The following is a 23,689-nucleotide window of genomic DNA, read 5'->3' as shown; positions in this document are numbered from 1 at the left end:
TGAATACAGCTTGATGGAGGTATTTTTTCCTCCTGTACTTTCTGTTACTGGCACAAACCAGCGTATCTTGTAAAATCTCAAAAGAGTTTGATGTTTTGTGCTATTTATTCTGCTGTCTTGCAGATTCTGGAAATAAGACCACTACTATGGGGCAGAAATTCAAATGATTTTTTTACACAGCATTTGTTATGACACTTAGATGGTTTTGTATCTCATTATTCGTTCTAAAAGGACCCCTTCCTATCATCGGTACCCTTCCATACCACTTACATGGACCAGGGCCAATTAATTCAGGAAATGTTTTTGTGCTCAGGAGTAATATGGTGTCATGGAAATTCACATGCACCAAGTTATTTCCGTGGAACATTCTATTGTTGAAGAAGCAGAGGACAGAAAAGTGCCATAATGTTTGAAGCTCAAGTCTTCTGTAAGCGGAAAATACATGCTTCAGCAACTACCTCTTTGTAGAAGCTGAACTGATCCAGTTTGGGCTGACAGACAATTTAGAATTCAGACATGTTTGCTAACGAAAGCAAAAGCTTTCCAAAAATTAATATGAATGGGTAGGGTCAGAATTGAGCCAGAAACACACATCTCATCAGATTTCAGACATGGATTGCTCATTGTAAAATCCTAGTATTCTACTCGTACTCTACTGTCTTAGATAGGGCCACAGTCCCCTACAGAGGTCTATCTGTCTTGTCTGGAATGCTGCTTTCATGCTAGGGTTATGCCACATAACCAGGGGTACTGCTGTTCTACCACAGAGTTACTGATTAATCTGAACCCCCTCGTAATGGGAAGCAGCAAGGACCCCCGACTCGCTTGAAGTCTACTTGATACTGAATGGGTTTCTGTATGAACGAACTGCAATTGCTTCAGGAATATGGGTGCTGTCAAGACCTTCACTTTCTTTAAATAATAAATACAAAATTATCGTGAGAAGATTGGTAAGTTAAGCGTAAGGTGGCTTAAAAATTCCCTGGTGTCCAGAGTCTGACTTATTATGAAACCTCATAATAAGTCTGCTAAGTTACCTTAGTTGTGCACAGGCTTGACTAAATTGCACAAGTCATCCTAGGGGCCATGAACCTGCTTGGACTGCACAGCAGCTCCATCTAGAACATATGCTCCTCAGTACACACACCTTGTACTGGAGTTTAGAACGTATCTACATAGTTTATTCTACATTCTGTATATCAAAAGAATCCTTTCACTGCAAAAATGAAACTTTTATGACTAGTTTCTGCAACATTAAAGGCCTGGATTGAGGATCTTTACCATTTGTTTGAAAGATTTCCTTCTTCTTTGCTTACTTGGGGTTAGACAAACAACTTATTTTCATACGGCCCTCAAAACCAGCTTGAAAGCACCAGAAACTCAACTGCCACGAGCTGTGTTCTGTTACTAGCAGCAAAGCAGAGGAAGACTTCAACATCTGTGATTTTATTTAGAACAACAGTGGTTAGGACAATTGCTACAACTGCTGGTTGACAGGCAAAGGAATTTCACCTGCCTGTTCAAATTCAGTTCAGCAGCCTGAAAGTGAGATCATCTGATAGTAGCAAATATAAAAAAGTTTGCAAGTCTAACAGACATTCTCTTGCATAAAGACTTCTGTCACCAGCAGCATCTTAATGGCTGGGTTAGCAGAAGTACAGGATAGCTATTCCTGCCACAGTTCTCCTTGACTAAGGATGGACAAACCTTGGATGAACAGTCACACTGCTGGTGGAAATGTTTTATATAATAATATAAATATTATTTAATATACACTATTATATATGTATAATTATATAAAATATAACACATAATTATATAATAATATATCACATATATAATATACAATTATATAATGATATATAATTATATTTATAATTTCCAGCCTGAACCTCCCCTGGCACAACTTGAGGCCAGTCCCTCTAGTCCTACATCCTCTGCCTTTGCCCCATCCTGGCTGATATTGCCTATAATGCCAGTGGAAATGGTCCCCTTGAAACACATGCTTTGTAAAATCTGCTGGTTTTGACACTCGCTTATGCACAGGTAAATTTTGCCCATGTCCTGCCCTCTGCAGAGCCTGGATGCTGTGAGGAGAGAGCCCAGAGACAGCGGAGTGGGCTGCAGTGGGATTTCAACACGTTTTCATGGAAATTTGGGCAACCCAGAAGTTCAAGCTCAGGTGCTGCAAGATGGCTGCCCCTGCCTCCCAGAGAGAGGGAAGTGATGAGCCAAGATGGCGGCAGTTTGAGCAGCAGTAGAATTTTAACATGGTTTCAAGGAAATTTGGGCAACCCAGAAGCACAAACGCATCCAGACTCCCGTGGATACGTGTCTGTGCCCACTTCTCCTCCTTGCACAGTATGGCCAGTTGGTGTTTTCACCAGTGCCCCCGTGTCTGCTCCCACCCCAGGGAGCACTGGGGGTGACGACAGATGCTCGTCTGAACATGAACTAGCAGTGTGCCCGGGTGGCCAAGAAGGACAACAGCATCCTGGCTTGTATCAGGAATAGTGTGGCCAGCAAGACCAGGGAGATGATCGTTCCCCTGTACTCTGCTGTGGGTAGGCCGCACCTTGAGTACTGTGTTCAGCTTTGGGCCCCTCACTACAAGAAGGACATTGAGGCCCTGGAACGTGTCCAGAGAAGGGCTCCGAAGTTGGTGAAGGGCCTGGAACACAAGTCCTGTGAGGAGCGACTGAGGGAACTGGGGTTGTTTAGTTTGGAGAAGAGGAGGCTCAGGGGAGACTTTATTGCTCTCTACAGCTACCTGAAAGGAAGTTGTGTAGATCTTGGAGTCGGCCTCTTCTCACAGATAACTAGTGATAGGATAAGAGGGAATGGCCTCAAGTTGCGCCAGGGGAGGTTTAGGTTGAAAATTAGGAGACATTTCTTCTCAGAAAGAGCAGTCAGGCATTGGGACAGGTTGCCCATGGAGGTGGTGGAGTCACCGTCCCTGGAGGTGTTTAAGGAAAGGTTGGACCTGGTGCTTAGGGACATGGTTCAGTGGATGACATTGGTGGTAGGGGAACGGTTGGACCAGGTGATCTTGGAGGTCCTTTCCTTTATGATTCTATGATATCTAATCTGACAAGTAGAGAAATGGTTATGGATTCTTGGGGATGGGGATTGTCATCAGTATGTCTCATTGTGCAGTAGTTTGCAAGATACTCGTTTGTTCTTTATGTCTTTCTTGATGTCAGGCCATGACACAAACTGCATACAGCAGATTTTGGGACCTGACACCTTTCCTACAGCAGTGTTTAGAATGTCCATAACACATGGGATTGCTCATTCTTAAAACAAGGAAATTAATAAAGCTGTTAAATGTGGTGGATTAGCCAAAACATAAAAATAAAAAACTTGTATTCATTAATTCCTTCTGGTACACATTTGCTGTTTTCCCTAAGACCTGTTACAGCTATCTGCACTTTCTGATTCGTGCTAAGCAGCAGAGACACTCAGCCTAGCTGCCTTTACCAAAGGTTAGCAGGCTAGCAGCAACCAACTCCAGCTTAACACGTTGTTTTGCTTGGTTTTGAAGACATTTTCAACTAGTGAGTATTCTAGCTAAATTCTAGCTGGAACTGGCAAATTTAATACTTTTATTGACCAGGAGAATGTGTGGGTAAAACCATCTATATATGCTTGTCTAGATATCTAGATACGCATGTCATTGCCTACTGCTCAACGATTTGTTGCCTGAGCAGACCACTACTGATCATGTGGGCCTGTGTGAATGTGTATGAAAAGAAACAAACAAAACCCAACTGGCTCCCAATCTGTCCCTGCTGCTATTGTTAGACATCTTCTCAAAGATTGCCAATGTTTCTTCATCAGTGCTGCTGGTATTCATGATTGTAGATTTGACACTTCACATGCAAAATTTTAAAGCTGAAATTACACAGCAGTTTGCTGTGACAAGAATTGTTCTAAAGGTCCCTTCTCTCCCAAGGGGATTTCCAGCTCTCTGTAAATGTCTCAGTTTATTAAGAAGATGTAAGACATATCTTCCTGTAAACTCCTATGAAAGTCTGTAGTAAGCTATTTTGAAAAGTTTGTGGACCAAGTAGGAAAGGAGATGGGCAGAAGAGGAAAGCAATGTTTTTGATACTGTATTAACACACTGCCACTAGTTCCTTCCACAACTCAGTAAGGCATCACAGGCTGGGCAAAGACCTTCCAGGATATAAATGGGGGGCTGGACTCTGCTCCCCTCCACCTGGTTTGTGGAAGGAGGAAGACCATTGATGAAAGGAGAGCTCCTATTCCCGCCCTCTAATGATGGCAGCATCCTGAGAGAAAATCCCACACAGGAAAAGTGACAGCCTGACTTTAAAGGGCTGCTTGAGTTAAACAATGTGTTTTTGCTATACCAGGATTAATCAGGATGATAGCTGTTCACTGTATTTCATGGAATACAGAATTATGCCATGCCAAAAATAATCATTTTTCTTAAGGCATTTTAAAGCTGATCATTCTGAACAGCTTACTTCACTTGCAAAACTCAGTTTTGGAATGGGACAAATTCCTAAAGTTTTCATTTTTGGCCAGTTCTGCTATTCTAAACAATTCAGAAAGAGACATTATCTAAGTCTCTGACAGAACCTCATTTAGGCTCAGCAGCTTTCCCACAGGAGTTAAAAATCTTGATTCTGCACTGGTTTACATTGAGCCTACTTTTTTACATCAAAACACCTACATCAAGGTTTATGTCAGAGAAGACTTGGGTCCTTTTCTTGCCTAAGGTGTTAAGTATCTTTCACCTTTGCATGCAGCTGTCATGATGAATCACTTCTGTTACAAGCTTCTCAACTCCTCATTTCCATTTTCATTTTTCTTCACCTCTTTTTTTTTTTTTTTTTTTAATAAGTGTTCACAATACGCTTGCACATGTGAGTGGCTGCAAATGGCAGTGCCATAGGAATTTGTCTAGATGTGGTCTGTTGCTAACCCACAGCCCTAGACAGAAATGCCCCTTTTACAATAATCCTGAAATACCCATGAAGAGGTATTGCCAAACATGACACCTGGCATTGTGATGAACCTGCCATGCCTTGCTGCGGGTGCTGCCCTCGTCTCTCCTCATAGGGTCACAGGTGAACGTCACCCTGTCTCACAGGAGTGCACTGGGGACAGGACAAGGCAACACCATTAGATGTATTCTCCAGAGGCACCTTCCACATCCACCTCCACGGGCCAAACTCGGCTATCATTGTGAGGAAGGTTTAAGCTATGTGAGGAAAAATGACTCTGAGAAGGACCTTCCTGTGAAGGACCAGGAAGGCATGTACGTTTCCCCAGCTTTGACTCTTGGTTTCCAAGAGGAAAAAACAAAAACAAATTCTGGGCACTTTTGCCTTACACTATCTCCTCATGATTTTGTTTTTCAGGCAGCTGGGAGTGCTCTGCCATTTCTACGGCAGTGAAATCAGTCTTCATCTGTGATTTCTGGGACAAGCCCTTGCTCAGCATTCTTATCACTTTTCTGTCCCTGATTTGATTTTCTCTGTGCCCCCAAATTCAATTTGCCAGCAAATTGTATCAGCTGCTCGTGAAGCCGCCCCCTGAGCACATGCAGTACACCGCATTCCTTTGTGGTATAAATTGCTCATCAAATTCGCGCGGCCCGCAGCCGCCCCTGTCGCTGCGCGCTTCCTCCCCTCACGAAAAGCGGCGGGAAAGGCTTTCTATCAGCCGCCCGCCCCGGCCGTGAGGGCGTTGCCACGCCGGGCTCTCCCCCGCCGAGCAGGCCGCTAAGGGGCCAGGCACATCCTGAAGCACGGCTCTGCTGGCAGCCCCCCGAGGGCTAAACCTCAGCTTATGGCGGCGGCAAACCGCGCCTCCCCACACCCCACACCGAGAGAGGCGACGAGCCAAAATGGCGACGGCAACAACGGCGCCGCTCCTTTTGTGCTGCTGCCGCGCGCCCCGCCTCCGCGCCGCGGCACTATCAAGGGCGACACCCAGCGGCGGCACGGCGCAACGACCGCCCGGGCAGAGGGCTTGGGGCACGGAGACAGGCCTGGCCCCTGCGGCTCCAACTAAATTTTCGTTTTTAGATGAAGACAAAAAACTTCTGGTCGGTCCGAGGTGGCGCCACGAGGCGCCAGGATATGCCCATGGCCTGAAGATGAATGCGTGTGGTGGTCTTCAGCAACCCAGACATCACAGAATCATTAAGGTTGGAAAACACCTTCAAGATCATCAGGTCCAACCATACCCCAGCCACCAATACCACCCGCTAGACAATGTCACTAAGCACCACGTCCAGCCTTTCCTTAAACACCCATAGGGGTGGCGATTCCACCACCTCCCTAGGCAACACATTCCAATGTCTGACTACTCTTTCTGAGAGGAAATCTCTTATAATTTCCAACCTAAACCTCCCCTGGCACAACTTGAGACCAGTCCCTCTAGTCCTACATCCTCTGCCTTTGCCCCATCCTGGCTGATATTGCCTATAATGCCAGTGGAAATGGTCCCCTTGAAACACATGCTTTGTAAAATCTGCTGGTTTTGACACTCGCTTATGCACAGGTAAATTTTGCCCATGTCCTGCCCTCTGCAGAGCCTGGATGCTGTGAGGAGAGAGCCCAGAGACAGCGGAGTGGGCTGCAGTGGGATTTCAACACGTTTTCATGGAAATTTGGGCAACCCAGAAGTTCAAGCTCAGGTGCTGCAAGATGGCTGCCCCTGCCTCCCAGAGAGAGGGAAGTGATGAGCCAAGATGGCGGCAGTTTGAGCAGCAGTAGAATTTTAACATGGTTTCATGGAAATTTGGGCAACCCAGAAGCACAAACGCACCCAGACTCCCGTGGATACGTGTCTGTGCCCACTTCTCCTCCTTGCGCAGTATGGCCAGTTGGTGTTTTCACCAGTGCCCCCGTGTCTGCTCCCACCCCAGGGAGCACTGGGGGTGACGACAGATGCTCGTCTGAACATGAACTGGCAGTGTGCCCGGGTGGCCAAGAAGGACAACAGCATCCTGGCTTGTATCAGGAATAGTGTGGCCAGCAAGACCAGGGAGGTGATCGTTCCCCTGTACTCTGCTGTGGGTAGGCCACACCTTGAGTACTGTGTTCAGCTTTGGGCCCCTCACTACAAGAAGGACATTGAGGCCCTGGAACATGTCCAGAGAAGGGCTCCGAAGCTGGTGAAGGGCTTGGAACACAAGTCCTGTGAGGAGCGACTGAGGGAACTGGGATTGTTTAGTCTGGAGAAGAGGAGGCTCAGGGGAGACCTTATGGCTCTCTACAGCTACCTGAAAGGAAGTTGTGTGGATCTTGGGGTCGGCCTCTTCTCACAGATAACTAGTGATAGGATAAGAGGGAATGGCCTCAAGTTGCGCCAGGGGAGGTTTAGGTTGAAAATTAGGAGACATTTCTTCTCAGAAAGAGTAGTCAGGCATTGGGACAGGTTGCCCATGGAGGTGGTGGAGTCACCATCCCTGGAGGTGTTTAAGGAAAGGTTGGACCTGGTGCTTAGGGACATGGTTTAGTGGCTGACATTAGTAGTAGGGTGATGGTTGGAGCAGATGATCTTGGAGGTCTTTTTCATTCTTAATGATTCTATGATTCTATTTTTTATAGACTTTTACTCACCAGTTTCCAGATTAGATCCCTGCTCAACCTCAAGGGAGCAGAAAAGGGCCTGCACTGAAGGGGAGCTTGGAGAGTGCAGCTTAGGGCATGTGCTAAATCACCATAGCACCTTTGGGGATTTTCCCTCGGTGCAGCAGAAAGGCACGGTCAAGGAAGGAGAAAATCAACTCGTGTTGCACTGTTACTGCATCGTGCAAGATTCAAAGCTATGAAAAATTGCATATGCCTAAGCTTCTGCTCCAACACAGGTAATTTTGCTTTTCATGTCCTGGTAAAGGAATATGCTTTGCACTCTCTCATACTAAGAATATGCAGCCATGAAATTTGAAGATTTACAGCTGCAGCTGTAATAGTTGAAGTTTTACAGTGGTTCACTTGGATTCATTTTTTTTTTCAAAGGTGAATAGCAAAAATTGTCTGCCCCCAGGAGCAGTTCATATTTAAGCAGTTAGTCTGACTCTTGGTCATCATCTATCAGAGTTAGATGGCCAACTCTTATCAAAGAGGAGCAACAAATTGGTTCCTGAGTCACTGAGCGCTTTAGAAGCTCTCATCTTGCAAGGGCCTGTAATTTGCTTCTTTAAATTGCAGTAGCTGTTGAGCCAAAAGAATGCAAGAATCAAATGATTCTTTTCTGCACAATTCTTTACATTCAGTTGGCAATTTCAGTATTTTGTGGCGGAGGCTATGAAAGTCTACTGCCTTTGATATTTAGGTTATTTTCCTGTATCTGTTTAGATTTTGTATTTTTTTTCTGACAAAAATGTGTTTACAGTTGTATATTTCTTAGAATAAAAATACTTATGATCTAGACAAAATCACCCTATTGCTTGATCTTCCAATTAAGTGTTTGTAACATTTAAAAAGTCCCTTTGAAATCACCCTTGAAAAAATATCAAGACCTGCTGCATTTATATAAAACAGTCTGAATGCATAAAAAGTTTCATATTCCAAATACAAATTTAAGCATAAATGCAATACCTGAAAGAGACTCTGGATGCCTACCTGTGCAATTTGCTCTAGGGAACCTGTTTTGGCAGTGGGGTTGGACCCGATGATCTCTCGAGGTCCCTTCCAACCTCTACAATTCTGTGATGCTGTGAAGGAGTATACACTGCAAGTTTGCATTAAATATGTGACTGATTCTATTTCCGCAATGTAAGAGAAAATCATGATGTCTTTCATGCATGCCAAAGAGCAACATTGTAATGTAAGTCAACAGAATGGATCAAGCTGGGGATTGCAAACAGTGTATGCTGGTGGCCTGCAGTGGGTATGGAGCAGAGGTTGCAGAAAAACAACAACAACAAAAAAGAAAAAAAAAAAGAAAAAAGAAAAGAAAGAAAGAAAAGAATGGTTTACTTATGTAGCAATTACTCTTAAAAACACACATCTTTAACAGCCAGGAAGCTCAAAATCTCCACAAAGTTTAGTACCAGCTCTGACCCTTATTCTGGGAGGAGATGGATTTGAGAACACTGAGTTTAACTGAGGAGTTTGCTTTGCTATCTCACCCTCCATTTCTGCAAGTCTCCAGTGTCTAATAATGTAGCTAGTCTGAATTTTAGTTTTCCGTAGGAAAAAAAAAAATGTCCTTAGGTGACAGCTCCGTGCATCACTGATGCTATCCTGGAACTCAGTTTTTCTAAATGTGGATTAGGTTCTGGCTCTGGATTCTTTTCAATAAGATCTTTATTAATCTGGCACCATTTCCTACCCAAGTATTAGGGTGGGAACTGTTCCGTTGGCAAGATTATGTCTAAGTCTATACTCAACTGCAAACTACTTAAACTGAATAATGTTGCTGTCAGTTATAGTTATGTCAGCTGCGTCACAACTAATTCAATGCTTTTGACACATACACTCATCTGTAATGTCTTATATTTGGGCTAGCTCAGCGAAGAAAGAAAAATAGGATATACAGCTTTGTTTTTCCAGCCCATGTAAACCAATGCCTACTTTACTTTTGAGGAGCCTTTGTTTTCTGAGCTTTTGCTTGATTTAGTTTGACTTTGGCATGTGCGTGGAGTCTTAGGTTTTCCTGTGTCGCTTTTAATTTTCAGGCAACATAGGTTATCTTCAGTCCTTCTCAAGGGTTTATCCATGCCTAACTAACCTTGCCGTATTCTTCTCGGTATTTTTATTCAACACAGGATAAATTACCTTTCTAGTACCTTTAAACAAAATCCCATATAAATTTCTCCTATATACTGGCAACAGATGCTGGGAATATGTAGCACCAGCCACCCTGTGCTAAAAGGCATACATACTTTTCTACAGGCTTTCATCCTGGGGTAAATGGAGAAAGATAAATATGTACCACTGATCCTTTCCCTACTGGAGATATATATAATAGCTAACAAACTGGAAAAGGTGCAATTTGTCACTATGCTATGGAAAATGTCCTGAGATTTTTCTTAAGCTGTTTTTCTCTTTTGCTTCCCCAATGAAGACATTCTCTTGAGGAAGCTGTAGAACTGACATACTTTTACTCAGTAATGGACTTTTATCTTCTTCCTTTGGCTTCTCTGTTACTGTGAATAACTTAGATTCTTGTACCGCATTGGTTTGTGCATCACTGTCCAACTTGAACAGGCACATACTGCTTTTCTGTCAGGTAAACACTTCTATTGCCATTGGCTGTAATACTGTCTATGATTCTGCTGAAAAGTTCACCTGAATTTTTAGCTTTTTTGTCTTGTGCCTGCCCTGCTGATGGCTATGTGCACATTTCCCCTAGGCTAGCACTACGCTTGCTGCTTGCTATAATACCTACAGCTCCACATGCTGCTTCTGTCAGAGCAATCACTCCTGTAAAATTGCCTTCAAACTTGGCGTGTTTTTATTTCATGACAAATTATTATTACACATCAAAAAGATTAATTCTTGTACTGTCTCACTGAGATTTTCTGTTCCCATTCACAATCTGTAAGTCTTATCAGTAGTGGCCCACCCCAAATGACTCTGCAGCAAATTTTCACAAACTTGTTCAACAAGCAGTTTGTCACTCTGCTCACAAGGATACACAGTCCAGAGGGAGCAAGTTTGCCCTCCCAGCCTGTGCTAGGTCACACATTTTATGGAGAGAGCACCCAGCTGCCTCCAACCAGCGTGCTGAGTTGAGAAACTAAAGAGAACCCATGACATTGCACTAATAAATGAGCTTCCGGGGTTCCGGATGGGAATGTGAGGTGGTGGTTAATGCAGGAGGTGATAGAGGCCCTTAGTACACAGAGTGAATCCATCACTGATTTTTATAATGTTTTCTTCTTACGTTGCCAGTGTGAAGAACTGTAGCCCATATATTGGTCACTCCGAAGGGCGTGTATGCTTCACAGTCTATCTGTGTGGTTCCCAATTGGCCATCTTCACCTAAAGTTAAAGGTTAAGAATATCAAAAACTTCAGAGCCAGAAATAAAACCAGCTTGTCTTCCTTTTATTTGCAGATAGAAGAGAAGGAACTCCGCTCTATTTCAGTGAATTTTAATTTTGATGTCTACGTTAATAGTTAAAGTATAATGGTGCCTAGTTCATAATCTAGGTGACTGGCATCAGCTTTGCAAAATATTTTAGTATTATGGGGCTCGAGGCTGTAGAGCTACTGTAACTTGATAATAATAGAAAACAATGATACATGTGAATGTTTGGATTATAGCAATTATTTCAGAACAGTAGGGCAGAAATGGTCCTCTTCTCAGTCCTGCCAGCTTATTGAAATTGGTCGTCTTTTCTTGCTTTTCTTGTTACACAATAACTGCTATTTACATCTAATTTATTATAAGCACATGTTGAGTAATAGACCATAAAGCTTTCGGAGCTTCTATTTTCAGTTACATTGTACTGCTGCTGAATAAGAAATGCGTTTGCTGAAATTTGTTTTCAATGGTATGTTGATTAAAAGCTGCTTGAGTTTAAAATTTCCAACCATCTAAAATGAAAACCCTTCACATGCTTCATATCCCCGGCCAGCCAGAGAGTTTATTTTCCTACGGTGTATAAATAATGGATTTTGCTGTTTATATGAATCCATCATCAAACTAGGTTGAATTCTCAATTGGCAGCGTGAATTGTCTTGCAGTGAAGCTAACTAGCTGGAACTAATTTTGAAATGGGTATAGTGCATAATTATGGTAACCTAGTGTACGGAGACTGATTCACCTGAATCAGTCATATCTGACGTAAAAGAATATGAATAAAAACAACACTGAAAAAATAGTTGCCTAGTTATAAGCTGAATCCATTTTTGTTTAGTGATTTAAATCCCTTTACTTGGCAGAAAGCAAGCGTCAAAAGTGAATGTATTTCACCCTAGTTTTTCCCATGAAGGCTTTAATCATAACCATTGCCAAGAATTTACAAATAATCTTGCCTCTGGAGAGGTGGGGAAGACATCCACAGAAAAAGTATAGGCATCCAAACAAATTTAATCTTTTTAAAACTTACATGCCTGAGAATCTTTTAGGTTAGTACTGGGGTGGTTCAGAAACCCCATGCTTAAACCATTTGCGGTTCGCCTGGTGGCAGCTGCGGTTTCCAGAAACGAAGTGTATTCCAAGCTGAGCAGCACACAGGCAGGTGACCAGCAAGGTCAGAAGATGTAGCAGAAAAAATGAAAGCAGTGTCCATGATGGGAACATTTTTGGTAGCAGGGAAGTTGCCAGGAGAAGGGTTCAGGAAGGATGAAATGACCAGGTGAAGTGTTGGAAGGAAACTGGTGAAAGGCATGGAAGGAAGTACAAAGGGGGAAATAATCTAAGGGGATTAAATACAGAGAGACTTGACAGTCGTGCTGGAGTTTGAGGATGTCTGAACTAGAGAGGGATTGGGGGAAGGGATGGAGCCTTTGAACACGAAGAAATTTATGGACCTCTGAAAGCAGAGATAAAGATAAGGCCTTTCAGAGATGGCAGAAGATGAAAGACTCACAATTAATCTAACTTTGTGAGATATATCTAGCTAAGGGAGCGGCAAGATTTAAACTTTTGTTGCTGTTGCATGACACATACTGTGGTGTTGTGTCTCCCTAGATAACACCCTGTGACTGGAAGAAGGAGGATTTCAGTTACCTGCCAGCTCTACGCCTTGCCATACTGGTATCAGTTCTCTGGAGTTAGCCAGCCTTGAGCTTCCTGACATAACCAGAGTAGTCAGGCTTTGCTATACAGTTATTATTATTTTTTTTTTCACCTTAAAAAGAAGGAAGGTGCACTGGCGTATAATATTTATCTTGACTATATCTCATCAGGAAAGCCAGCTGAGTCACGGGAAGTGCTCTGTGGATATCAGACTGCTGATTTGTTATCTTCACACAAGTGTAAGACAGGTGCTGAGAATTTCACCACAACCATCAAATAATAAAAGTACTGCTATAGCAACAGCTATTGTTTATTTCAGTTTGCTGAATGCCACAATAGCAAACAGCACAGGGAGAAACACAAATAAGAATGTAGCGTCTTTACAAATACAGTCATTTCTCCTATGCCCAATTCATCTCTGTGGAGAAAGTGGACTTTCACTGGGTCCAGACCTCTGCAGTTGTGGGCACTCAGACTCTAGTGTGTGTGTTTCCTGAGGGATTTTTCAATTCTGCATTTAAAAGCCACAAGTAAAAGATCCCCGTCCCTCCACTGGCAAAATTATTCTGCAGATTATCATAATTCTTGTTTGGGAAGCGTTTCTTGATCCTCAGTGAATGCTTTGGCTTCTCAGTCACACCTCCTGACTCTTAGCTGTTCTCTGTGAATCCTGCTGAAAAATGCCTTTCCTTCACTGGTGGTCTTCTTCAAATATTTGTAGGCTGTTATCGTGTCCCCCATTAATCATTTCTTAGCTGAGCAATTTATATATTTAACTCTTCTAATCTCTCCTCATAAATCAATTCTCCTAGTCTTTGGATCATGTTGGGTGCTCTTCTCTGAACTCTCTAATTTGTCAATATCCAGAAATGCATATAATATTCCAGATGGAGCTGCACTAGCACCCATAGTAAAAGTGGCTATTTCTTCCTTTCTCAGTTATGTGATACTGTTTGCTCTCTCCAATATTGTACTGGCATTTTCACACCATATCATGTTGCCAATTCATGTCATTTAGCATGTGCTATCTCACTTAGATCTCTTTCATCATTATTGCATCCCAGATTTCTCCTTCCTGTTATTCCCTCTCAGATGCCCTCCTAGCCTGCACTTTTTCAAAGCTGAGTCTCATTTAGTTATTTTCTTTCCATGGTTCTATCTGCTCTAGGAAATTCTCTATTATTTTCTTTGTACACTGATCTTTCTGTCTTTCATACTCGTATCTGTGAGCTTCATCAAAGTGCTGTGCACTCCCTTTTCCAGATCATTAATAAAGAAGTCAGACACAGACTGTTCCTAGCAGTCATCCACATGGTAGCCAGGAGACTTCCCACCACCTCGCTACATTGCAGCTTATTTCCTGTAATTTCGTTACTTCAACAACTTGAAAGCCACATGGAAACGACCAAGCCAATGTGAATTACTTTTTCAGCTAAGATCCTGTGAGATACAACATCATACTTTTATTAAAACTGATACACGTTTGCTGTAGTTCCCTGTCCTTGATAAAGACTCTACAGCCAAAACTCCCTGAAGCAGTGACTCTTAGGAACAGAAATTTAATTTACGAGAGTGTCTGGGTGCAATACCCTTCCTGTTGTTGAAGTTGGTAATGTTGACCCTTCCCTCTGCCCTAACTTTTTCAATTCTTTGGCTGATGCACGGTGAACATAGATGAGTTTAGCTAAGTCTTGTAAGTCCTACAGATGCAGGTTGTCCATTTTTTGGGTGCGTGTCTTTGCTCACATTTCCCTCATCTGTCCTTTATCAGTTGCAGTTTCTTTCACAGGATTCTCGTCCCATCCTCCCTCAGTGCTCCAACCATTTCATCTTTGTTTTTGGCACTGAGGAAATATCTGAAAAGGAACTTGGTGTCAGAGCCATTTCAGTTATTCCTCTCATGTGAAAGGATCTGTTCTCAGTAGGTTTTTTTTTTTTTTTTTCCTTCAAAGAATCAAAGAATACTTACAAAAGCCCTTAAAAGAGTCAAGAGCAATATCCATGAACTCTTTGGCTAACAAAAAACTTTTGCAGCATGTTTTTTCAGTTGGTTTGGGGGGTTTGAAGCTTTTGGGAAAGGGTGTCTTTTGTGTTGAGGATTCTTTTTTTAGTTGTGTTTACATTTACTTGCAACTCTTGATTGGCCAAAGAGTCAGAAGAGAAACATTTCTTTTAAATATAGTTCCACAATATATGCAAGGAAAATGAAATCTTTGTAAACAAACATTTGCACTGTAACTGGATGCCAGTCCTATTGTCCTGAAACACTGGCGTACTTAAATTGTTTGAAATAAGCATATCTGACCTGAATTTCTTATGCTAGACCTTGAAAGTGGATGAGAGTATATCTGGTTTTCCTCCATTTCATCATTTCCATGTATAATTACAGTTAGTGATCTCCAGAATAAGATGAAATTGAGTGATTTTACACTTTTTAAATTACACAACTAAAAAAATCATTAGAAACATAACCTTGGATGGCAGTAACTTCTTCAAATAATTGATGAGAGAAGGAGCAGAACATGATAGGTACCAGAAACGAGTCTTGGCTCTCAACACAAAAAGGAAGCAAGAAATGCAGTGAAAGGCCAAATTATGTCTTGTATAGCCTCTGTGATGTTTCTTTCATTTGAAAGATTTTGGCAAGTGATAAGTAATCAGCATAACTGTCTTGGGGAATAGACAGATATTACTATATCTATTATTAAAGATGGACAAACAAAAGGATGGAAGTGAGGCAAATCAACTGTGTGGCATGAATCAGACCTGCAGAGAGGTTATCATTAAAATGAATCTCTTCCTTGTTCTGTTTACCCAAGCTACTTTAACACTGAAATTAAGTATATTTCAAAAATAAAGCATACACAAGCACGAAGAAATAATTTTGCATTGTCAGGAGAAAGACATGAGATATGATTTGACAATGCTTTTACATTTCTAATACTTGTCATTCTGAGGTGTATTGCTGGATAGACCAGGATTTTGAGATGCGGGCAGGTTCTAACAATAGCTAAGTTTCTGTTATTACAGACATTTTTTCAGCAATTAATTTGAGTGCAGGTAGGGATCACTCTTTCAGAACAGAAATTCCTGTGGAATATGCTATAATGGTTGCCTGTAGTCCCTCAGATATGCTGGCTGTGCACTGTGGACCAGTTAATTGACAGAACAATTGTTCCTTCCCGCTGTATCTTGTCCTTTTTTTTGCTCTGCGGGATGCAGCTAAAGTTCAATACAGTCTATGCAAAGTCTGCAATTGATTTCAATGTGCTATGAATCTATGGTGATTATGCTGAATGGACACAAAGCAAAGCATGTTAGTCCCAAATGATATTCTGCTACAGTCTTGTGTCTTACAGAGGAATCTTGTGGAAGAAATAGATAAAAATTGCAAAAAGTACCACATTAAGAAGGCTAGTTCTCTGGCTTTCATTTGATTCTATCCTTTCAAGCAGAGGAATGCCTAATTTTATATGGCATGCAGTAAATACTGGTGTTGAAGTAGAAACAGGATCAGAAAAAGTTGTGTGTTCTTGGCTTACTTAGAGATAAGAAGGAAAGTGATGTCAACTAACAGTATTGGCTTTTGAGTGCCTACATGTAATAAATAGGCAGTTTCAGTCATGTTACTAGAAAATAGATGACTTCCTTATAGAACTATATCATAGTTGGCACTCTTTCTCTTATTATAAAGAAACAAAGGATGGATCTGGCATGAAGCCTATACTACATTTTACCTTTAATGGGGATCTCTTCAGATCTGTTTTAGGCAGACTTGTGGGTTATATTGCAGTAAGCTTCCATCTTTATTGCTTGTTATGAATGTGAGCTTTATGGAAAACAGGACTGTCAAGCTAACAGTTTTGTGCACTTATTAAAATTTAACCCCCTTTTTTTTTAAACCTGGGACTAGCTTAGTAGTCTCCACACAGTATGCAAGCTCAAGAAGTGAAAGCACCTGAAAAGTAATGTGCATTTGGGTGACTAATGTCAAATGTGTGTGGTCTGAGGATGGAGCAGCTGACATTTACGTGTTGGCTGTTCTGTTGGCTGCCTTCACTCAAAATAGGTGTTGGATGTTCCCATTCCAGGTTGGATGTTGAACCTTGTTGCCGGCGGGTGCTGGCAGAAATGTTGCAGCCCAGCCCTCGCTCTTGGGCAGGCTGGGTGCTCGGTGCAGGAGGTGCAGCAGGACACTGGCCTGGCTCGCCCGCACAGAGGTGCCACCAAGCTGCCATAAGCCAGTGCGCTGTGGTGGGTTTGCCCCAGCTCCCCTGCTGGCTTTTGCACGGCTGAACCTGAGCGAGCTGGCTGTGTTCTTAGAAAAATCCCTCTGTTACTTGGAACGTGCTCCATGTGTTTTCTGATGTTTATTCATCGCACTGGAAAGGAATGCGGTTATATTCGCATTGGGTTCTCCCTGGTGCTCAGCCACTGCTGCCTTTCTGTCCCTGATGTTTTTTCCCTTCTTTGGGCTGAGCGCTGGCTCCTAGGCCGCACAGGCCCGGGCGCCCTGCGTGTGCTGTCACCCCTGGCAACAGCAGGGCCTCCCTGCCGGCACGCCGGGAGGGCGCTCCCCGCCGACGGGCGCACGTCGCCCGCGCCACCCGCGGTGTCCTTGACCCGGCCAGGCTTTGTTCGTTAGCGGCAATGCCGCTAATGAAGTTGTCGTGAACTTCTTCGTGGTTTACAGGATGGGAGATTTTTGGAATTGTCCATCATTGGATTTATTTTGTTTCAGTGGATTTTGCTGACATCAATAGAGACAGAATGAGGCCAGTACTGAATTCTTCTGAAAATCTGTCTTCTCAGGAGTTTTTTTTTCCCTGGTACACCAGCAAATAAATAAATCTGATGCTCCACAGTGATTTAGCTTCTTAAGAAACTCCAGCTTAGTGGTGGTCTTTGGCTTCCAGAGAAGACCTGGGTTTGCTGCTTGCGTAGCTAGGTTGGCAGAGAAGCAAAAAGGTCGGTTCATGGTCCACCCATCTAACAGCCTCACTGGGAGAAGGTCAGTCCAGGTTGGACCTGAGCGTGCCCTGGATCTGTCAATCCACTTCATCTAAAAGCGTTAATTTGTATTTTCTCTCGATATGTTTCTGCATCCAAAGTGCACTTAATAACAATGCTGGTTTCAAATAATACTTCTGATAAAGTGAAGGACTTTGAGGAAAAAAACATGGTGATGCTAGGCAAAGATGGTCAGCTATTTCTGTTCATGTCTGTGTCTTTGTAGAGACAACTCGAATTAATGGAACCCCCTGGGAGTGTTTGAACACAAAAGTTGACCCACTGAGTATTTTGCCATCTGCTTTCTTTTGGAAGAAATATTCCAGAGAAAGTTGGGAAAAAGTCATGAGTGCTTTAAAGCTAGTATTGTGATATTATTTCCTGAAGATTTATTGCCTTTTGATGGCAGTCTTTCAGCAGAAACTCACGAGTAGTTATGTTGTGAAGGAATTAGGAACTTTTGTGGTTTGTCTTTAATTTACAAATCAGCAAGAGTATATCTCTCTGAGGTGACATACAATCTTGCATAATTTACATTATACGACATGGCAGCTTTCTCCTACGTGCAAATTGCCCTCCAGGAATGTGACAAAATGGCAGTCACTCACATTTAAGTGTTGGCTTACACCACAAAATTTAGATCCAAGTCCAAAGGTTTTTTAGAGTTGCGAGTGGTCCCATCAGAAAAGAAGAGATCCAAAAGCTGAATTAAAATCAAATTTGAGTATCCTCTGTAACTTCAATTTGTTTGGTTATAGGGTTTCAGTTGGCTCATCTTGTCTTTCAGTGTAGCTTCAATTTTGATAGCCCTTTCCGTGTTCAGAATTTCTTTGTTTAGAAGCATCCTTTTGCTTGTTTAAATCCTTCCATATGACAATACAATTTTAATTTTTGTTACATTTTTAATTTTATTTTTTTTGCTTCAGGATCTGGATAGTGCGTTAAATATGCATATTTATGTTGGTTCTCTTCAACCTTAGTGCCTACAAAGTTCTTAATTAGGAGAATATTTTCCTATTCTATCCTGGGAATAGTAGAATTCTAAAATAATTCTGTAGATCTAGACTTACTGTGAGGTTTTATTTTGGAAGAGGTTATTCTCTTGGTGAAAATACAACCATCATATCAATTTAATATTCGGCCTAACTCCTTGAATCCTGTGTTTATGGCAAAGGATCAAGTCAATAAGGCTTTATGACTTTGTCACACTAGAGTCCTTTCCTCATTCAAGGAATAAATCCCAGGCTACACAGAAACCCATTATGCATTCTTGATATGTAAACCATTCCAGAATAAAATTTAATAACAGTAATGAAACTAAATCAACATGACAAATTTCAAATAATCCACTGGAACATTTTTTTTTTTAATCATCCAGCTGTTAAGACAAACTGAAATGGCAGAATCATGATGTGCAAAGTCCTACAGAATAATGCTATGGATTTTGCTGCTGCTGCAGCAAGAAACAACCTTTATCAAAAAAACATCTGCTGAGTTCCCTTTGCAATCACTGGCAGCTGAGACCAGTGCACAGTAAATTACTCTCCCCATTCTATCAGCCCTCTCCTTTATTTCTCTGATGCAGCATACCAATTTGTACTCCTGTGCACTGGTAGTTGTTACAATATTTGCACTGTGTCTATGCTTGCTCTTACATTTATAAATAAAGCGCTAAAAAACAACAGGGAAAAGTCCATATACTTCCAGTTTCCACCCAGGGCTCTTGCACCTTACATATATTTAAAAGGAGATTAAAACTAGATTTTAATCCAAAAAGTAACCTGTCTCCCAGTGCAGCTTCTGTGGTAGAGAACATAATCTAGATAATGAATATGATTGGCCAAGTTTTTGATCGGTTCAAATCAGTGTATATTTTGCACCTGGCCTGGTTTTCACTAAGCCCTTTTTTATCTATTGTTGGAAATTTTCTGAAAGCTGCAGGTCTCCATCGGTGTGTGCTACTGGAGAGCCAGCTAACAAAGGCTGTGTTAACTAACAAATCATGTCCCCAGAGCGGTGCTGGTTGCTGACATGATGGATGGTGCTGCAACATCAGGTAGGGCCCTACTTAGAAGAAAATACACACAGCCTTCAGGGGCTTGAGAGACTTCAGAAGGCCTCGCACATTGGTTGCATGTCAGGACTTCCTGTGGAGAGGAAAAGCCAATCCCAGTTTGCAGGGCCCACAGAAAAAGAGAGAAAAAAAACCAACATCTTTCTAATGTGCAGTCAGATAGCTGCTAAGAATTGAGCCTGCATACATCCAGTCCTCATTTTCTCTCTCCCATGAACTCCAGTCCTACATCTGTTAATCGTAGCCCTAAATAATTCAGCAGGGAGAGGTCTGTGAAATGATCTGGGTGAAATAGAAAAATCTTTTTTTTTTGTGTGTGTGTTAATGTCTTCATCCAAGAAGAAGGTTGCCTACTAAATTTAATTGTGTTATGGGTGAGAACTTAGAGGTAACATAGGACCATCAGAGAGGGCTAGCACGTGTGGATGGGTTTGCACTGCCAGTGGATATCACAGAGAGTATGGAGAAACCAGTCCCCATGAAAATCAAACAGTTATGCTGTAGGTAATGATCTAATAGATGAATAAATATGTAAGGTGGTGGTGGTGGAGACCCCGGCCATGTGTCCAGCCCATGCCCATCACTTAGACATGTTTCCCGTCAGCTCTCCGGCAGGTTGGCTGGGGACTACCAAAGGCAAGAGCAGCGTGGGGCCCAACTGCCAGGCTGGGTGCTACTAGTGGGTCTGCAGTGGCTCACACGCTCCTCCAAGGTGTGGCAAGCCTGCTCCTTCCTCGAGGGAAACCCTCGAGAGTTCCTTTCTGCTCGTGGAACAGACTGTTCCCCCCGTGCCTTCACCCTTCCTGTTTGTGTGCTACTTCCCTAAGTTTCATAGGTAAAAACAACTCAGTTCCTGATAGTATTTTTAATATATATGGTCTGCAACTGTAAAGGGCTATTCCCTATTTATATCATTCAGTGTTTTTTAATTACTTGATGTTCTTTCGCCTCAGTGGAGCCTTCAGCTTGTTGTGCTTGTGGAGCTATTTATATTCTGCTTTGCCTTGGGACTACTTTCAGAACCATTGGTATTCAACCTTTCCTAAGAAAAGTCTTTAAGCTCTGGAAGCAAGCAATAAAAAATAGAATGCACACAACACAACAAATAATACTAGTTGCACCAAATCCTATTAATTATTTTTAAATGTCCTTCAGCTCAATTATGGAGGAAACTATTGGCCTCTTGGCTTAGAATGAAAGCACAAAGGCTGTGTGGTCAGCTGTGGTCATAAGCGTTCCCCTGAGCTCTGATGGGAATGGAGAACAGGCTTGTGAATTCTGCCCTCACTTTGTGCAGAAGGTCAATGTATCAGAAAATAGCCAGGCGAGCAGCTAGTTTCAAGAGCTTTCATGCAGTGGTTATGAATCTTATTTTATTGTTAATGCTCCTTTTAAGTTTGACATTAATCTCCTTATTGCATTACGCACACAATGCTATGAATTATTTTTTGATGTATAAAGAAGATTAAGAACACTCCCAAACTGCCTACCCACTTCATGAAAGTATTAAGCAATGGATCCAATGTCTGACAAGACAGCAATCCTCTCCCTTTAATTTCACAAGGGAATAGGGAGTCACATGTAGACTGGTCCAGAGCTCTGCATGAGAAAACAATGGTGTGTTTTCTCTTAAAAACAATGAGTCACTGGAACCAAAAAGCTTTCAGAACTGTTTGATTCAGAAAATACTGGGAAATTTTTCTAATTTTTAAAGTGTGTCATTTTTTTTTTAATGTTCAAAATAATGTTTTCCTTTGAAACTTAGGCTAATAATAGAAATAAATGGTAAAAAGGAAAATATCTTGAAATAAATAGTTTAAAATTGAAAAGTATGTGTTTGATTCATTTTCACCCATTTTGTTTTCAGTTTTATGAATTTTGATTTCTCTTATTTTTCTAATCTTTCTCCACTTAGCTGTTCATAGTTGTACAGAATCTGAGACAAATTTCTTTGGAGCAAACAAATAAAAAGTCATTAACCTTGAATGAGGCCTCCTATGACTGACCACAGTGTAAGAGAGAGACATTCACTACTCATATTACTCACCTCTTTTGTGGGCTGGTTCGGAGACAGACCTTGTGTCAAGTATACATCTTACCCTTTGCAGAATGGCTATCGTCTTGGAAAAGGGGAGTTCAGAAGGGATCCCTTGGGTTGCCTAGAACACCCAGGACTTCTTAGACCTCCATCTTGGTTAGGAAGGGCTGAGAAGATGCTGTTCTGCTCACTTGCTTTCACTGGATGAATATCTATATCGTGGGATAAAAGAGGCAATTACTGGTGTAATCTCTGTAGTACAGTTGGTCTTCTGAGTATAAGAAAAGGTATTTTTTAACAGTCTTGAAACACATACAATTTTATTTTAAAATATGCTTAAAATGAGAAAAATATGCACCTAATATGTATCAGTCTAACTCGGTATTTTTTAAATTCTGCTTCCCTGCTTGCTGGTTACAGTTTTGCTCCAACTCATATTGCAGTCACAATATAATGCCAAATAGAAATGTACAGGTATAGTGACTTAGCGGGCAGCTGATATTCTGTCTGAAGTGCAACACGCTCTTGTGAGCTGCACACTATCAAATTTTGCTGTATGTTTTGCAGTCCCTCTCAAAGCCCATTGCTGTGCTTTTTCTACTCTTGTCGTGATGTCCATGCCACAAATACCCGGCAAGGCGGGGCCTTGTCTCTGCGAGGCTGTCAGAGACCTTTCCCACGCGCCAGGGGCTGCCGAACCCCTCACCCAGTTTCCGCATGCCTGTGGTGGGGGCTGGCTCTAGCTACATGCAGCGACTGGGATGAAACTTGCCCAAAGTCCCCCAGACAGCTGAAACCACAGGCTACTTGATTCGATTTTGGCCAACTTTCATTTCAATCTGGATTGCCAAAGAGGGAGTAAAGCAAAGGCGGGGCGAAGGGAAGCGTGCTGGGAGGCAGAGGGCCGAGCTCTCTTGCAGTAACCCCAGAGGGGTTACTCCATCATGAGAAGGACCATGGCCAAAAATAAACATTCACAGGCCTACGCCTAGCTATGGACTGTGACACCAGTTCAGCCAGCCTTGGATTCATCCCTCCCTACTCAGCAGAATGTCCAGGTTTGACTTAAAATTACCTAAAATTAACTCTGTCTCCAAGTGCTCTGCTGAAATAGGGCCTTTCAACTATTGAATGTCTAGAGGTGTTTTATAATTTATAGTAAAAGTGGTGACAGCTAGAATCTTCATTTATTTCCTTTTTTTTTTTTTTTTTAATTTTAATAACAACAACAAAAAAAAACCGTGCATGATAAAGGTTAAAAAAAATCTCATTATCTGAATTATTTGAATGCTCTAATTCTGTCAATTCCACTACAAGTGCATCTGGTTAAGAGCCACCATCGTGTGCCACTGGTGGCTGAGAGGACCGGATTGTTGCAGTGCGCGAGCTGTTTTGCAGGCATCACAAGAAACCAGAATGATTTAGCAGACTCTTGTAATATCCAGCTTCTCATTCACTGACCTTCTCTGGAGAAAATCGGGATTTCTGACTACATGTTCTCATGTTTGAAAAATCTAGACCAATAGAGTTGTTAGTTACAAAAAGATCCCTGAATGTTGTTACTCTTGTTAAAATATTCATTAAAGAATGGCTTGAGGTTTTTTCTTAATTATACTGTTATTAATCTTTGAACTCATTTTAATGGATGTGGCATTATTGTTCTCTAACCAACTGAGCTTATAATTCTATTGCTATATTTGTGGTTGGCCAGGCACAACACATTGTACCACACCAACTTTTACATTATTTTTTTTTCATTCTATTATTAACAGTCTAATGATTTTTATTTTTTTTTTTTGAAGTAAGCAGGAACCCTGTATAACCTGCTGTAGTTGATTTGTGAAGTATAGAGGAGAAATATCACAGGGCAGTAAAGACCTAAGCTTG

General features: G+C 41.9%; 2 long non-coding RNA genes across 3 annotated transcripts in view; both read left to right on the top strand.

Annotated features, from left to right (window-relative positions):
- The window catches only part of LOC136791042 (uncharacterized), a 90,179-nt gene that overhangs the window by 50,752 nt on the left and 15,738 nt on the right, over positions 1-23,689 (top strand). The window lies entirely within an intron of this gene.
- LOC136791043 (uncharacterized) overlaps positions 1-23,689 on the top strand; it is a 39,624-nt gene that overhangs the window by 7,960 nt on the left and 7,975 nt on the right. Inside the window, exon 1 of one of the 2 annotated variants that reach the window (XR_010832145.1) lies at positions 22,551-22,860. The exons of the other annotated variant lie outside the window; for it this stretch is intronic. This is a non-coding gene — a long non-coding RNA (uncharacterized lncRNA). Of the gene's footprint in view, positions 1-22,550; positions 22,861-23,689 lie in introns of those variants that run through there. 2 annotated transcript variants of the gene reach the window in all.

The sequence above is a fragment of the Anser cygnoides genome, chromosome 6, assembly GCF_040182565.1.
Source record: "Anser cygnoides isolate HZ-2024a breed goose chromosome 6, Taihu_goose_T2T_genome, whole genome shotgun sequence".
In the NCBI taxonomy this organism is placed as follows: domain Eukaryota; kingdom Metazoa; phylum Chordata; class Aves; order Anseriformes; family Anatidae; genus Anser; species Anser cygnoides.
This window is presented reverse-complemented; position numbering and strand designations above follow the sequence as displayed.